Here is a 16453-nt window from a genome sequence, read left to right as displayed (position 1 = left end):
TTGGTTACCACATCTAGAAGTCTTTCAATGGAATTTTGGGAGTCTTCTATGTGGAGTACCATGTCATTTGCAAATAGTGATAATTTAACTTCTTCCTTTCCTATCCTTATTCTTTTTATTTCTCTCTCTTGTCTAATTGCTCTGGCTAATGTTTCCAGAACTCTATTGAATAGTAGTGGTGATAGTGGACATCCTTGCCTTGTTCCTGATTTTAGAGTGAAAGCTTTCAGTTTTTGTCCATGTAGTAAGATGTTGGCTGTTAGTTCATCACATATGGCTTTTTATCAGATTGAGGTAAAAACCATCTACTCCAATTTTCGATAGGGTTCTTATATGAATGAGTGTTGGACTTTATCAAAAGTTTTTTCTGCATCTATTGAAATGTCATGTGATTCTTATCTTTGCTGTATTGATATGGCGGATTACATTTATTGATTTACATATGTTGAACCATCCCTGCATGCCTGGAATGAATCCCACTTGGTCGTGGTGTGTAATCTTCTTGATGATTTGCTGCATCCTGTTTGCCAGTATTTTATTGAGGATTTTTGCATCTATGTTCATTAGGGAGATTGGCCTGTAATTCTGTTTTTTAGTTGGGTCTTTCTCTTGTTTTGGTATTAAGGTAATATTTGCCTCCAGGAATGAGTTAAAGAGAATTGCTTCCCTTTCAATTTCACTGAAGAGTTTGAGGAGTGCTGGTATTAAGTCCTCCCTAAATTTCTTGTAAAATTCAGCAGTCAATCCATGAGGACCTGGGCTTTTGTTTCTTGGTAAGGTTCTAATTACATTTTCAATTTCATTAAGTGAAATTGGGTTATTCAGCAGTTTTACATCTTCTTGATCCAGCTTTGGTAATTCATGTTTCTAGGAATCTGTCCATATCTTGTGGGTTATCGAACTTATGAGAGTAAAGGTTTTCAAAGTAGGTATTAACAATCTTCTGAATTTCTACAGGGTCTGCAGTGATTTCATCTTTTTCATTTCTTATTACATGGATTTGAGTGTTTTCTTTCCTCTTTTTCCTAAGGTTGGCTAAGGGATTATCAATTTTACTTATTCTTTCAAAGGACCAACTCTTCAATTCATTAATTCTTTGTATTGTTTTCTTAGTTTCAACTGCATTGATTTCTGCTCTGATCTTTATAATTTCCTCCCTTCTTTGGGCTTTGGACTTGACTTACTCTTCTTGAATGTTTGGGTGTAGCATTAGGTTGTTTACTTGTGTTCTTTCCATTTTCCTGATGTGGGAATTTACTGCTGTAAATCTCCTTCTGATGACTGTTTTGATTGTGTCCCACAAGGCTCTGATAAGTAGTATTTGCATTTTTGTTTGATTTTGTTTGTTTAATTTCTTTAATTTTTTTCTGTGACTCATTGGTTGTTTAGGAGAGTGTCGTTTAATTTCCATATGTCTAAAGAGTTCTTATGGTTTTTTGTCATTAATTTCCAATTTTATTTTTCTATGGTTGGATAACATGCATGGGATTATTTCAATTTCTTTGCATTTACTTAAGCATATTCTGTGGGCTAATATATGGTCTAATTTAGAGATGATCCCTGTGCAGTCATGAAGAATATGTATTCTGATGTTGTTGAGTAGAACACTTGGTGCACATCCACTAGGTCCATTTGTTCATGAGTTTGATTCAGTTCTGTATTTCTTTGCTGATTTTTTGTTTGGTTGATGTCTCTTTGTGACAATGGGTGTTAAGTTTCCCCATTATAGGGACTGGGGATTTAGCTCAGCAGCATAAGGGCCTGCCTTGCAAGCAGACAGTCGTGAGTTCGATCCCCGGTACCGATAAAAAAGAAAAATACAAAAAAAAAAGTTTCCCCATTATAACTGTATTATTTCTTATTTGATTTTTCATGTCTATTAAGATTCATCTCATACAGTCGGGTGCTCCCATATTTGGTGGATATATATTTATGATTTTAATCTCTTCTTCTTGAAGTTGTTCCCTAACAAGTATGCAGTGACCTTCTTTGTCTCTTTTTATCATTCTTGATTTGAAGTTTACATGTCTGCAAACAGAATTCCTACCCCCATTTTTTTCTTGGTTCCTGTTGCATGCAGTATTGTTTCCCATCATTTGATTTTTAATCTATGAATTTTCTTTTGAGTTAAATGTGTTTCTCATACATATTATATTGTTGAATTTTGTTTCTTAATCCACTATGCCAGTCTGTTTCTTTTTATTGGTGAGCTGATGTCACTTACACTGGTGGATATAACTGCTCAGTACTGGCTTATCTTTGTCATGTTATCTTTCTGTTGTTGGCTCTCTACTTTTTCTCTCTGTTTAACTGTTTGCCCTGCCTGGTGACTTCCTTCTGCTGCTGTTTTTGGTATTAAAGAGTTCTTGATCTCTTTCTACAGTATCTTTCAGTACTCTTTGTAGTTTTGGCTTGGTGGTCATGAATTTCTCCAGCTGTCCTTTGTCATGGAAGTATCTTATTTCTCCATCAATTTCAAAAGATAGTTTTGCAGGGTATAGCAATCGGGTTGGAAGTTGTTTCCTTTCAGGACTTAAAATACTTCACTCCAAGCTTTTTATGAATGAAGACTTGTGTTGAGAAGTCTGCCATGATTCTGATAGATTTTTCTTCCTAGGTGATCTGTTTCTTGTCTCTGACAGCTTTTAGTATTCTGTTCTTGTGCTGAATTTCTGGGATCCTAATTAATAAATGTCTGTGTTAAGATTTATTTTGGTTATGGCTAATTGGGGTTCTATCTGTATATCATTATCTGTATCTCATTATCTGTATATCAGATTTTTCCCCATGCTTGGAAATTTTTCTGCTATTATTTCTGTCAATAGTCTTCTTATGTCTTTTGTGTTGACCTCTGCTTTTTTGTTGACATGTATCAATCTTACATTCTTTTGCTTGGCATCATCTTGCAGCTATTGAATTGTTGTTTACTGGTTCCTTGTTATTTTTAAGAAATCTTTTGTGATTGTAAGCTTCCATCCTGCTTTCAAAGTCTGAGAGTCTATTTCAGCTTCATGAAAGCAGTTTGTCAGCTTTAAATGAATGTTTAATTTGCTGAATAGCCCTTTGAAAGTTTCATATGCATTTTAATTTTGTCTTATATTGTTCATTCAAGGTTTCCATCATTTTCTTATGTTCCTCTATTTTTTGTCTAGATCTTATTTGGATACACTCAACATTTCTTTCATAATGTTTATCATTTCTTTTTTTACCTGGGACATCATTTCTGATCTGATTTCCTCTATAGCTTTATGGAGTTGGGGTTTTTTTGGATTTTTTTTTAATTTAAAGAGAAAAAAAACAAAACAAAACAGTGAAAGGGTACAAGTAATACAGAATTTCAAGAAAAAAATATACAGTAAGAAATCACTAGTTAATAGATTACATATTGTCATCTAAGAAATAGTTGTTCAGGGGCTGGGGATTTAGCTCAGTGGCATAAGCACCTGCCTTGCAAACAGGCGGTCCTGAGTTCGATCCCCGGTACCGATAAAAATGAAAAAGACCAAAAAAAAAAAAAAAAAAGAAATAGTTGTTCAAATTACAAAATTAAAGCATACAAAGTGGACTTTCAAACAGTGAGATTGCAAACAGTTCTGTTTAATGATCTAAAAAAAAAACTTAGTAATATGGTTTTCTATCTTACACACTTAAATATCCATGCAGTTATATCCTTTAGTTCACTTTCTTTTGCTCTCTTTTTTACAATAACAATTACACATTTTGGGTTTTATTACTCCCACAGTTCTTATTACTTTTTTTGAAGAGGAAAAAACCAAATGTGACAAAGCAAAACAGAGTCAGAACAGAAGAATGGACATAGTACATGATGTAAAAACAGAATACCAGCTGATCAACAATGGTTAACATTATGCCTCTTGCTATCTTAAAAAGAGTTGCCTATATCATCAGGTATAATAGAATTGAAGAAAACAGTACAGAACAAAACCAATAAAACCTAAACATTGGAGACCTTACAGGACTTCAAAAGAAGATAATAGCCAAACCATAATGGGCATTATAGTGAATCTTATTGCCTTCAAAGTGGTTGCCTATACCATCAAACGATACTATCAAACAAAACAGAATAGAGTAAAATCAGTCAAAACAAGATGGGGAGAGCAATACAGGGGTTCAAATCAGGTTAATAGGAAAACAAAAAAGTTACTATAATATATCCCGCTATTTTTTAATTTATTTTTCCCTTAATTAAAAAATAATTTAAAAATTAATTTTTTAAGAAAAAGGAAAAAAGGGGGGAGATTGAGATAAGAGAGGACATAACAACAGAACAAAACAGGTCAGAACGGAACAATTTAAGCATCATAGTGTTTCACCACCAGATAACCTGACATAATAGTAGTTACCATAGTGTCTCTTTCCTTGAAATATTTGAGTATAACTTCGTATACTATAGCATCAAATATATCAAGACAGTGTAAAACCATTCAAGAGAATGAAAGTATTACAGGGTATTTAGAACCAGCTAACAGAAAATGAACAACAGTTTCTATATTATCTCTTTGCCTATAAAAAATTTTGTTTATACTATCACATATATTAAAATACAATAAGATACAACATGTTAAAACCAATGGAAACAGATGAACAATAGCTAGATGGGACTTCAAAACCAGATGATATTAAATCAGCACTAGCTATTATGATGTCTTGTTTTCTTCAAAATAGCTATTCGTACTATCACAGACAATAAAGTTGAACAACCCAGATTAAAACCATTCCAATTACTGAGTGAAAACATAATATGGCTTCAAACCAATATAATTGGGAATTGTGATTACCATATACTTTTATGTATTCTTATCATTTCTTACACTAGGGAAACTATTCAGTATTTATACATGTGAGTTTGATTTATTTCACTTACGAGCATGGTCTCAAGCTGCGTCCATTTATTTATAAATGTCTCAATGTGATCACTATTTATAGCTGAGTAGTACTCCATTGTATAAAAATGCCACAACTTTTTTATCCATTCCTCAGTTGATGGACACTTAGGTTGTTTCCAAGATCTGGCAATTACAAATTGTGCTGCTATAAACATGGGTGCACATATATCACTGTGGTATGATTTTTTCAGTTCTTCTGGGAATATGCCTAGCAGTGGAATAGCTGGGTCAAATGGGGCTTCCAATCCCAGCTTTCTGAGAAACCTCCAGACTGACCTCCACAATGGTTGCACCAGTATACACTCCCACCAACAGTGCAAGAGAGTTCCTCTTTCCCCACAACCTCTCCAGCATTTGTTGTTGGTGGTTTTCTTGACCTTGGCCATTCTTTCAGAGTGAGATTAAATCTCAGTGTGGTTTTAATTTGCATTTCTCTAATGACTAATGATGATGAACATTTTTCCATGTATTTATTTACCGTTTGTGTTTCTTCATCTGAGAAGTGTGTATTCATCTCAGATGCCCATTTTTGGATTGGATCTTTGAATTTTGGGGGTCTGATTTTTTTTTAATTCTTTATATGTTTTAGACAGAAGTCCTTTGTCTGAGGAGCAGTTCACTAAGATTTTTTCCCAGTTTGTGGGTTTTCTTTTCACTATGCTGGAGATTTCTTTTGACATGCAGAAACTTTTTAATATGACATAATCCCAGTTATTGATTCTGGGAAGTATTTCCCATGCGATTTGAGTCCTGTTCATGAATTCTCTACCTACCCCTATGTCTTCAAGGGGTACCCAATTTGTCTTCCAATAGATTTAGTGTTTCTGTTTTAATATTCAGATCTTTGGTCCATTTAGATTTTATTTTAGTATATGGTGACAGGCATGGGTCTAGTTTTAGTTTTCGGCATATGGAGAGCCAGTTTTTCCAATACCATTTATTAAAGAGACTGTCATACTTCCAGTGAACCTGCTTGGCTCCTTTATCAAAGATATGGTGGTTGAGTGTGTTTGTAGTTGTGGTTGTATCTTCTAATCTATTCCATTGATCTTCAGCTCTGTTTTGATTCCAGTACCATGTTGATTTTACTACAGTTGTTTTGTAGTATAGTTTCAAGTCAGAGATTGTGATACCTCCTGCCTTGCCTTTGCTGCTTAGAACTGTCTTTGTTACTCTGGGTCTCTTCTCATTCCAGATGAATTTTAGGAGTGATTTCTCGAGATCTATCAGGTATGTAGATGACATCTTTATCGGGATTGCATTGAATCTGTGTAACAGTTTTGGGAGGATGGCCATTTCCACAATATTTATTCTTCCTATCCAAGAGCAAACAATGTCTTTCTATTTTTTGACATCATCTTCAATTTCATTTTTCAGTGTATTATAATTTTCCCTGTACAGGTCGTTCACTGCTTTTGTGAGAGTAATTCCTAAATATTTCATTTTTTTGGTTGCTAGTGTGAAGGGTGTGGCTTCTCTTATTTCTCTCTCTGTGATTTTGTTGTTAGTATATAAGAATGCTATTGATTTTTGAGTATTTATTTGTATCCAGCTACATTGCTGAATTTATTTATTATATGTAGGAGTCTTTCAATGGAGTTTTGGGGGTCTTCTATGTAGAGTATCATGTCATCTTCAAATAATGATAATTTAACTTCTTTTCCTCTCTTTACCCCTTTTATTTCTCTGTCTTGTCTAATTGCTCTGGCTAGTATTTCCAGTACTCTATTTAATAGGAGTGGTGATAAAGGACATCCTTGTCTTGTGCCTGATTTTCAAGTAAAGGCTTTCAATTTTTGGCCATTTAGTATGATACTAGCTGTTGGTTTGTCATAAGATGACCTTTATTATATTGAGGTAAAGACCATCTATTGATATTTTCTACAAAGTTCTTATCATAAATGAATGTTGGACCTTATAAAAAGTTTTTTCTAATGTGGCTGGATACAAAATCAATACTCAGAAATCAATAGCATTCCTATACTCAAACAACAAAATCACAGAGAGGGAAATAAGAGAAACTGGACTATTCACATTAGCAAGCAAAAAAATGAAATATTTAGGAATTACTCTTACGAAAGAAGTGAAAGACTTATACAGTGAAAATTATAATACACTGAAAAAGGAAATTGAAGATGATCTCAGAAAATGGAAAGATATCCCTTGCTCATGGATAGGAAGAACAAACATTGTGAAAATGGCCATTCTCCCAAAACTGTTATACAGATTCAATGCAATCCCAATAGAAATACCATCAACATACCTTATAGATCTAGAGAAATCACTCCTAAATTTCATCTGGAACCAGAAGAGACCTAGAATCGCAAAGGCAATTCTAAGCAGCAAAGACAAAGCAGGAGGCATCACAATCCCTGACTTGAAGTTATACTACAAAGCAACAGTAGTAAAATCAACATTGTATTGGAATCAAAACAGAGCCGAAGATCAATGGAATAGATGAGAAGATACAACCACAACTACAAACACACTCAACCACCTTATCTTTGATAAAGGAGCCAAGCAGGTTCACTGGAAGAACGACAGTCTCTTTAATAAATGGTGCTGGAAAAACTGGCTCTCCATTTGCTAAAAACTAAAACTAGACCCATGTCTATCACCATGTACTAAATTAAAATCTAAATGGGTCAAAGATCTGAATATTAAAACAGAAACACTAAATCTATTGGAAGACAAATTAGGTAGAAACCTTGGAGACATAGGAGTAGGTAAAGAATTCATGAACAGGACTCAAACCACACGGGAAATTCTTCCCAGAATCAATAACTGGGACCACTTCTTATTAAAAAGTTTCTGCATGTCAAAAGAAATCTCCAGCATAGTGAAAAGAAAACCCACAAACTGGGAAAAGATTTTAGTGAACTCTCTCTCAGACAAGGGCCTCTTGTCTAAAACATATGAAGAATTAAAGAAACTCAGACCTCCAAAATTCAAAGATCCAATCCAAAAATGGGCATCTGAGATGAATACGCAATTCTCAGATGAAGAAATGCAAATGGCAAATAAATACATGAAAACATGCTCATCATCATTGGTCATTAGAGAAATGCAAATTAAAACCACACTGAGATACCATCTCACTCCTGAAAGAATGGCCAGGATCAAGAAAACCGACAACAAATGCTGGAGAGGCTGTGGGGAAAAAGGAACTCTCCTGCACTGCTGGTGGGAATGTAGACTGGTTCAGCCTTTGTGGAGATCTGTCTGGAGATTTCTCAAAAAGTTGGGACTGGAAATCCCATTTATTCCAGCTATTCCACTTCTAGGCATATTCCCAGAAGAACTGAAAGCATCATACCACAGTGATATATGTGCACCTATGTTTATAGCAGCACAATTTGTAATCGCCAGATCTTGGAAACAACCCAAGTGTCCATCAACTGAGGAATGGATAAAAAAGTTGTGGTATTTCTATACAATGGAGTATTATTCAGCTATAAAGAAGGATTACATTGAGATATTTATCAATAAATGGGCGCAGCTTGAGACCATACTCATAAGTGAAATAAATCAATCTCGCATGTGTGAATACCGAATAGTTTCCCTAATGTAAGTAATGATTCAAATATATAAAAATAAGTGGTAATCATGATTCCCCATTAGGTGGCCTTGAAGCCTTATAAAGTTTTCATTAATTAGAAAGGCTTTATTCTGGGCTTCTTGATATGAAAATATTTGAAGCTAGAGTATATGAAGTTTTATCCAAATATTTCAAGGAAAAAGACAGACACTATGGTAACTACTATTAAGTCGGGTTATATGGTGGTGAAGTACTAGGTTGCTGAAACAGTCATGCTTTGACCTCTATTGTTATATTGTTATGTCCTGTTTTATCTCAATCTCCCCCTTATTGTTTAAAAAAATTATTTAGTCATTTCTTATGTTTGTCTTAATTAAAGAAAAAATTTAAAAAATTAGGATATATAAATAGTAACTCTTTATGATTTCCTATTAACTTGTTTTGAAGTCCTGTAGTACTCCCACGATCTTGTTTTGACTTATTAGACTCTGTTCCATTCTATATAATAGTATCAAGTTTGAAGACATAGGCAACTACTTTGAAGGCAATAAGATTCACTAAGATACCCATTCTGGTTTGACTATTGTCTTCTTTGGAAGTCCTGTAATGTTTACAATGCCTAAGTTTTATTGGTCTTGTTCTCTACTGTTTTGTCCAACTTTATAATATCTAATGAGATAGACAATTCTTTTTAAGGAAACAAGGGACAACGTTGATAACCATTGTTGATAACCTTGTACTCTGTTCTACACCATGTGCTATGTCTATCCTTGGTATTGACTGACAGCTTTGTTTTGCCATATTTGACTGTATTCTCCCCCCCCCAAAAAAGTAATAAGCACTAAGGAGTAATAAAATCCAAAATGTGTAAATTTTGTTGTAAAAAAGAGAGGGAAAAAAAAAAGAAAAAGAGCTCTAACGGATATAACAGCAAGTATGTTTAGGGGTGTTAAATAGGTGACTATATCAATGTTTTTGGATCATTGAACACAGCTGTTTGCAGTCTCCCTGTTTGAATGTCCACCTTGTATTCTTTGATACTGTGATTTGAGCAACTATTTTCAAGATGATAATATATAATCTACTAACAGGTGATTTCTTACTGTTATGGTTTTTTTTGTTATGTTTTTTTTTTGTAGTTCTGTATTATGTGTACCCTTACACCGCTTTGTTTTGTTCTGTGTTTTTCTCTTTTTCCTCTTAAATAAAAAAAAATAATAAATAAATAAATAAAGTTTTTTCTGCATCTATAGAAATGATCATGTGATACTTATTTTTGGTTTTATTGATGAGGTGGATTACATTTATTGATTTACGTATGTTGAACCATCCCTGCATGCCTGGGATGAATCCCACTTGGTCGTGGTGTATAATCTTCTTGATGATTTGCTGCATCCTGTTTGCCAATATTTTATTGAGGATTTTTGTATCTGTGTTCATTAGGGAGATTGGTCTGTAGTTCTCTTTTTCAGTTGGGTCCTTCTCAGTTTTTGGTACTAGAGTAATATTTGCTTCCAGGAATGACTTAGGAAGGATTGCTTACCTTTCAATTTCACTGAATAGTTTGAGGAGTGTCAGCATTAGGTCTTTGTATTTCTTGTAGAATTCTGCAGTGAATCTGTCTGGGCTTGGGTTCTTCTTTGTAGGTAAGGACTTAATTATGTTTTCAATTTCACTAATAAAAATTGGATTATTCAGCAGTTTTACATCTTCTTGACCTAGCTTTGGTACTTCACATGTTTCTAGGAATCTATTTCTTCAGTGTTATTAAACCTTTGAGAGTAGAGGTTTTCGAAATAGGTGTTGATGATCTTCTGTATTTCTATCAGGTCTGTAGTGATTTTGCCTTTTTCATTCCTTATTGCATGAATTTGAGCTTTTTCTTCTCTTTTTAAAATAAGGTTGGCGAGGGGCTTATCGATTTTATTTATTCTTTCAAAGAACCAACTCTTGGATTCATTGATTTTTTGGATTGTTTTCTTAGTCTCTATTGCATTGATTTCTGCCCTGATTTTTATAATTTCCTCTCTTTTTTTTGGCTTTGGGCTTGACTTGCTCTTCTTTTTCTAGATGTTTGAGGTGTAACATCAGGTTATTTATTTGTATTTGTTCTGTTTTCCTGATGTGGGAACTCAGTGCAATACATTTTCCTGTGAAGACTGCTTTCATTGCATCCCACAGATTCTGGTAAGTGTATTTTTGTTTTCATTTGTTTGTAAGTATTGTTTAATTTCTTCTTTAATTTCCTCTGTGACCCACTGATCACTCAAGAGTGTGTTATTTACTTTCCATGTGTTTGTGTTATTTTTGCAGTATCTTTTATCATTAATTTCTAATTTCATAGCACTATAATCTGAGAACATGCAAGGGATAATTTCAACTCTTTTGCATTTATTTAAATATGTTCTGTAGTTAATATATGGTCTATTTTAGAGAATGACCCATGTACTGCTGAGAAGAATGTGTATTCTGTTGTTGTTGGATGGAATACTCTGTATATATCTATCAAGTCCATTTGTTCACAGGTGTGATTCAGTTCTTTTATTTCTTTGCTGATTTTCTGTCTGGTTGATCTGTCCATTGGTGTCAATGGTGTGTTAAGATCTCCTGTTATAATTGTATTACTGCTAAATTGGTTTTTTATTTCTGTTAATCTGTTTTATATAACTGGGTGCTCTGGAATTTGGTGCATACATATTTAAGATAGTTATCTCTTCCTCTTGAAGTTTTCCCCTAACCAGTATGTAGTGACCTTCTTTTGACCATTATTGGTTTGAAGTTCACATTATTTGCAAACAGAATAGCTACCCCCGCTTTTTGGGGGGTTCCTGTTGCATGAAGTATTGTTTTTCATCCTTTGACTTTCAGTCTGTGAGTATCCTTTTGGGTTAGATGGGTTTCTTGTAGACAGCATATGGTTGGATTTTGTTTCTTGATCCATTCTGCCATTCTGTTACTTTTATTTGGTGCATTGAGACCATTTACATTAATGGTTATAACTGTTATATGTTGGTTTATTGTTGATATGTTATCTTTCTGCTGTTGCATCTTTATCTTTCTGTTCTGTTTAATTGTCTGCTTTGTTTAGTGGTTTTTTCCTAAGCGTATCTAAACTGTCTTTCAATATTCTTTGCAGGGTTGGCTTGGTGATCATGAAGTTCTTCAGCTGTTTTTTGTCATGGAAGTATCTTATTTATCCATCCATTTTGAAGGACACTTTTGCAGGGTACATCATTCTGGTTGGAAATCATTTTCTCCAATGCTTCATATAAAATAATGAATAGAACATTTCAGATAGAAAACCAGTTAAGGATCTGAAATACTTCACTCCATGCTCTTCTTGACTTTATTGTTTGTGCTGAGAAGTCTGCTGTGATTCTGATAGGTTTTCCTTTATAGGTGATCTGTCTTTCCTCTCTGACAGCTTTTAATATTCTATTCTATTTGGGATAGTGATTATTATATGTCTGGGTGTAGTTTTATTTTGGTTATGGCTATTTGGAGTTCTATATGCTTCATTGATCTTGATATCAGTTTCCAATCTCATGTTTGGGAAATTTTCAGCTATTACTTCTTTAAATATCCTCTTGACATCCTTTATGTTGTCCCCTTCTTTTTCATTTATTCCTATAAACCATATGTTGTTTTTCTTTGTGTCATCTTACAGGTGTTGAATTGTTATTTCCTGATTTCTTGTTATTTTTAAAAGCTCTTTCCTTTCCTGTTCACTGCAATCTTGTCTTCGAGGTCTGAAATTCTATCTTCACATTCATTGAGGTGTTTTTACAACTTTCAATGGAATTTTTAATTTCCTGTGTATCTCTTTGCATCTGTTTTATATATTATATACAAAATAAATATGGACAAATCTAAAGGGAGAAATGACAGCCATGCAATAATAGTAGTGGTCTCCAATGCTTCATATACAATAATAAATAGAACATTTCAGACAGAAAACCAGTTAAGAAAAAAACTGTAAACTTGAACAATGTTAGAGGAGACCAAGTGGACCTAGCAGGTACATATTCGGAACTTTCCACGCAACAGCAGCCAAACAGCTTCCCAAGTACATACAGGATATGAGCAACACCTAAGTATACACAGGATACACAGGATAGATCATATGTTAGGTCATAAGCAAGTATTAGATTTTAGGATGAGATCATATCAGTTATCTTTTCTAAATGCAATGGTACAAAATGAGAAATTAATAACAAAGAAATAGGAAGAAGAGTCACAAATAGTTGGAAATGAAATACACATTTAAATAACAAATGATTCAAAAGAGATAAAAAATTATCCTAAAACAAACAAAAATGGAAATATATCATACCGAAACTTATAGAATACAGTAAAAGTATCTTAGAACAGGTATCAATAAAACTGCCTGCACATAAAAAAGATCTCAAGCAGCCTAATTTTATATCTCAAGTAAAAGGAAAAGAACAAAGTAAGTCTGAAATTATAAGTTCTTAACAAATTAGCTATAGAAGAAATGTTGGAAAACTAAAGGCATAAGCACACACATCTATAAACAGGCAGTTGATGGTTGTTCTATTTAAATACTACAAAAGACGCCTCTCTCCTGGAATGAAGTCTCAGCGTTGCAGTTACATTCGTGTCGTATGAACTATAATCTTTACTACCCTTCTCTCACTGACAGACACTTCAGATAATTTCGTTCTTCTAGTCAACGTACACAGTTTTCTTCCTAGTGATTTCTGGGCTCAACTATTTCAAAGAAAGAGACATTGTGGTAGTCACTGCTAATTACGGGTTGTCTTCTGGTGAAATACTGTGTTGCTTACATTGTTCTGTTCTGATCTGCTTTGTTATGTCCTGTTTTGTCTTAATCTCTTTAAAATTTAAAAAAAAAACAAATGGGTTAAATCCCAATGGCTAAATGACTATCTTTGCCAAACTACTGTTCAAAAAGGTACCAGGATAGGATTTTTATAAGACATTTTCCTTCTTAACATTACAGGAAACATGACATTCGCCTCTATTTCCCACCATAAATTATATGTGTCAGAAAAAAAATTTTTTAAGTTTATCAGAAAAAAATAACAATTTTGTTCTTACAGATGAGTAAAAGTGGAAATAGCTTTGGAAAACAAACAGTTATAGACGTTTGTACTTGTTGTAATGTTACCATACATTTAGATATAATAGTAACCAGGAATCTAGAAATATCTGCAAGCTGAGAAACAGAAGCACGAGTTCTATAATTAGTAAAATAAAAATATAAAGCAGGTGAGACTAGGGTCAATTCTGAGAATAAGATCAACACTCCTGAAGAGCAGTGCTGTATTTACACCACCAAGACGCCACCCTAGACACCCACATGAATGCAGATAAACCCAGGGGCAGGATCCCCTTCTCATTTGAAAAACCATCTTCTACTTCCTGTCATCTCTCTTTTATTTTGCTGTTTATTTATATTTTGAGTTTCTCATATAAGAGAAACTATTCAGAAATACTAACAAAAAAACAACTGCAAGAAGAAAGTAGGAGCTTAAAAGGGAAAGGCAAAGACATGAAAACAAACTTGCCAGCTAAATTCAGCACAGCACAGATTTCAGCAGTTTTCTCTCAACCTGTCGCTGATTCAAAAATGAAAATTTCCTTCCCATATCTTCTTCTTTCTTCCTGAAGATAAAAATATATCTAATACCTAGAATATCTTTTTCACCGGATGTGGTGTGCACACCTGTAATCCCAGGTCTCAGGAGGCTGGGACAGGAGGATTGCCTGCCTGGAAGCCACTGTGAGTTCAAGCCCAGCCTGAACTACATAGAGGAATTCTGTCTCAAAAAAACAAAAAAAAATAACCTTTTGACAACAATTTGTCAAGGTTTTTAAGTATGCAATGTACACAAAGACCAGTGGTTATTTTTCTTATATAATAAACTCTACCAGTTGTCAGGGTGCTGTTAGGACCCAGGAGTCAGAGAAGAGGCAGCCGCAGGAAGCCGGGCCTGGGCAGCTGCCTGGAGTCTGGACAGCCAAGCAGCCCTGCCCAGCGCAGCCTTCTCCAGGGGCTCCTCACCAGGAGGACACGGCAGGGAGAGTGTGGCTGCTGTGATTCTGGTCCTGCTCTCGTTTCCTTACATGAACTACCAAACAGAGAGCGCATCAGCTGCATTTGCTCTGCGTGGAGAAGCAGCGTGTGGGATGTGGAAGGCTTCCCACCTTGCTAAGGAAGTATATGGCTTCCTATTTTGAGAAACCTTGGAATACTGGATTGTGAACTTGTCAGACAAAACTGTGGGCAATATGGTCTAGTGGCCAGAAGGCCTGGGCCTTATCTCGTTCCCAGGATCGCAAACAGTGTCGTTGTAGTTCAATGTATTTCTGTTATGGAAAGCAGTATGTTACAGGAGCCCCTACCGCCTGCAGGTCTAAAGTCCTTGAAAACGAAACGTATCTCTGAAGGTAACCGGAAGTTTTCTGGACACTATAGTAGTAGCATTCCACACATCAGTTATAAGAAAAGGCTTACAGACCAAGGGAAATGAATCGGGGTGCAGAGCCATTGGTCCCAGCTGTGATTTAAATTCTAGCCTTGCAAATTATACTAAGACCAAAACTCAGGGCAGCCTGACTTGGGGATTTCCAGTGGAAAGCACCCCAATGACAGGCGTCTGAAATGGGCCCCTCTTCCCTCTCCCCAGACATGCTTCCAACCTTCATACGCTGAAGTGGGGACCCCGGAAGACTGAGGTGTTCTCCATTTGTCTCTCTTGAATTTAACTTCATAGTTTTTAAACCAAGCACTCTGTGAACTCCTAAATTAAACATGCGAGGATCCAGAACAATGAAACATGATCCTGCATAAATGCTGCCTCACACTGCTCTGACTGATAAGGGGGTGAAGGGGGTGAAAAGCCTCTGCACTTCTAGCAGAAGGAGCCCGTCCGTGCATGACGGCAACCCTTCCTAACGCACAATTCCAGGGGCCTGCTGAAGGGCACAGGGGAGAAGGGTTTTATCTTCTTTATGCCGTGAAATATTTTTCATTAAGACCACGTTAGAAGTGCTTTCAATGACTTTATACGCTAAGAGAGCTTAGAAGCCTTAGCTGGGATAATGAAATCTTCAGATGCTGCCCTGGGAAATAGGAAGCTCTGTTATAGATGCAAAGAGCCGGAGTTAGAGGAGCGCTCCGATTTTGTCCTTTGGACCTTGGAATAAAAACTGTTTCACAAGGATGAGAAGTATGACCCCAAGAAAGTACCACTCGGGATTATCCATAGGCCAGACACAGGAACAAGCCTGGGAATTATCTGGAATGATTTCATCCATTGGGATTTCAGAGGCCTAAGGGAGCTTAGCTTCACCTTGTCCCTGCTCAGTCACACATAATCAATGGGGCACAAAGGCAAGGGGCCGCAGGACCCTCCCTGTCCCAGCACCAGGTTAGAGCAGTCCAGAATCCTCCTGGAGCATCTGAAGTACCTAGAAAGCACCTGCTCTGTGTCGGGCACTGTTCAGAGCACTGAGCAGCCCGCATAAGTGGACAGATTTATAACAGCAGGTGAGGCAGGGTTAAGGCAGAGGTCACAGAGGTGACAGGAGTGACACCGGCCTGGGGGGCCACTGGGAACAGCAGATAGGGAAAGTGGGGAGATACCCCATGAGTCACCCTGAGACTGGCTTCACGGGGTGAAGTAGGGTGCAGACTGACTGAGGGCGCCTGCCTGAAGAATTTCAAGACTACTTTTTTAAAGAAGCATCCCTGCCCTGACACTCAGGAGAACTTCTGAGTCCTCAGCCAAGGTAGTTTCTTCCTTCGAGCAAAAGAACTAGGAAGGTTGAAATGTTGGCTCCACTTCCGAAAAGCCCAGTGGCTGGTGGCAGGAACCAGCTCCACCAGAACACGGACCTCCCCAGTCCTCTGAGGGACTCTGGAGCACAGGAGATGCTGACACAGGAAGGAGGTCTTTTCTCCTGCCACCTCGGCAGTCATCTCCACGTCCTACACCAAGCCACAGACCACAGAGGGTCA

At 36.1% G+C, this 16453-nt stretch overlaps 1 protein-coding gene across 6 annotated transcripts in view; it reads right to left on the bottom strand.

Annotated features, from left to right (window-relative positions):
* The window catches only part of Oca2 (OCA2 melanosomal transmembrane protein), a 310843-nt gene that overhangs the window by 204992 nt on the left and 89398 nt on the right, over window positions 1-16453 (bottom strand). The gene's annotated exons all lie outside the window — the stretch shown is intronic.

The sequence above is a fragment of the Cavia porcellus genome, unplaced genomic scaffold (genome assembly GCF_034190915.1).
Source record: "Cavia porcellus strain 051 isolate PalLab524CR breed Dunkin Hartley unplaced genomic scaffold, mCavPor4.1 scaffold_6, whole genome shotgun sequence".
NCBI classification, from domain to species: domain Eukaryota; kingdom Metazoa; phylum Chordata; class Mammalia; order Rodentia; family Caviidae; genus Cavia; species Cavia porcellus.
Note: the sequence above shows the minus strand (reverse complement) of the source record. Positions and strands in the feature narration are given on the sequence as shown.